Genomic DNA, 2,171 nt, shown 5'->3' on the forward strand with positions numbered 1-2,171 from the left:
AGGAAAGAAGACGGATAAATAGAAAGAACCCGTTGTTTGACTTGAAGATTTATCGGGGAACTTGAAGATATCGATCTTGCTTTTGGGTAAATAGTAGCTTATATTTATAGTCTTGTTTCGTATTCTTTTGGCTACTTAATTCAGGTTGTAAGTAAAAATCCGTTATATCCGGTTTGGAATTATGTTTTGGGTGGTTTTATCACTAAAATAGAACGGATATTTCGAGTTTTTTCTAGAAATTAATATCCCATATTTTGAGGTTAATTAATGTTATGCCCAGATTTGTGTGTTTCAAAGTGTTAGCCTCTGGACCATTGCATGGGCTCTGAACCATTGCATCATCTCTGGACCATTGCATGACCTCTGGTCATCCATTGCCTTTGGTCCAACCATTGCCTCTGGTCCTTCATAGTCTCACCTCTAGTCCTTCATGGCCTCTGGTCCTACATGGCCTCTGGTCTTCTTCCAGACTTAGCCATTTCAACAGCCTTTGGACCATTGCCTCTGGTCCAACCATTGCCTCTGGTCTTCCTCCAGACTTAGTCTTTTTAGCAGCATTTTCAGATTTTCCATCTTTGGCCCAGATGGCTTTGACAAAACTTTTAGAATAATTTAGGATCAATTTTGGTCCCAAAAATCAATAAATTATATTTTATTGGAGATTTGATAGGAATTGGTAATTTGGGGTTTGCTCAAGCGTGATGTTACAGATATGGTATCAGATTTGTGGTTTGAGTGAACTGGATATCATTAATGATATTCGGACTCAAACTTAGGTATTGACATTGTTTAGTGACTAGGTTATGATTATATGGGATATAGACCAATAGGAGAGACCTAGGATTTGTTGGGGTACAAGGGATAGAATATTATTTGACCCCTTATATATATGCATTATAATTTCAGTACGATGTCTGAACACGATGCATCTAGCAACGCGCCGGTTTCTCAAGAAATTAGGGATGACAACCTCAACTTAGAAGGAATGTCCAAGAATATGTGGACAATGACGATGAAGCCCAACTATCACCTCGTACTGAGAGGTTATTGAAAATAATGAATGATCAAACACGGGCTACTCTACGAGAACAAAGAATAGAGTTTGAAAGAAAGTTATCTGAAGTGCAAAATCCATATAATGCTCAGAATCCGGTTGTCCAAGGACCGAAGCCGGTTAATGAAGACATACCCAAACCAAAGTCGGACCGACCTTCATTTAAAACATTTAGAAGCAGTGGGGCTACAGAGTTCTCGGGACAGATGGACCCAGTACTTGCAATGTAATGGGTCGAAAACACTGAAAAAGTATTCAGGATTGTTTACGTACAAGAAGAGGGTAAAGTACGTTATGCTACAGCGACATTTACTGATCGTGCACTTACTTGGTGGAATTCCACATATCGATCAATGGATCCTAATACTAGGGATAGAACGACATGGGAAGAGTTTCAAGTGTTGTTCTTCGAACAATATTGTCTGGATGATTTGAAACAAAAGCTTGAGAAGGAATTCCTAGAGCTCAAACAGGGATTCATGTCGGTGATTGAATATGAAACAGAGTTCAATCGGAAGCTTCAGTTTGCCCAATGGTTCGTACCAAGTGAAAAGGACAAGATTAATCATTTCATCAACGGCCTTCGACGGAATATTCGCGATTTCGTCACCAATCGCGACGTACCATCATTTACCAAAGCAGTTGAGTATGCAAGGAAACGGGAGCATGACCTGAGTCTCCCTGATGGTTCTGATGTACCGGAGAAACGATCGAGAGTTGAGAGAACCTTCTCGACCCCGACATCTAGATCATCTCGATTCTTCAAGCCAAGACGAGTTCAATCGCATAATACACTACATACTACCTCACAGGCTTATACAATGCAGTCAAATACGCCACGGAACTGCAACCGATGTGGCAAGAATCACCAGGGACGATGTAGTGGTGATCAAACTTATGTATGATGCTTCTGTTGTGGGGAAGCTGGGCACCTACGAACTCAGTGCCCTCAAAGAGAAAAGGCATGTTATAATTGTGGTGTGTTAGGTCATTGTATGCGAGAATGTACAAAGAATAGACTGGAGGAAAGTAAGGGGTCGGTACAACAACCAGGACAACGACCGATACATACAATGGGGGCTTCGACCAAAAAGGAGGAGGTTCCGAAACCTCAGGC

The sequence above is a fragment of the Cynara cardunculus genome (genome assembly GCF_001531365.2).
Source record: "Cynara cardunculus var. scolymus isolate 2C chromosome LG 5, CcrdV1, whole genome shotgun sequence".
In the NCBI taxonomy this organism is placed as follows: domain Eukaryota; kingdom Viridiplantae; phylum Streptophyta; class Magnoliopsida; order Asterales; family Asteraceae; genus Cynara; species Cynara cardunculus.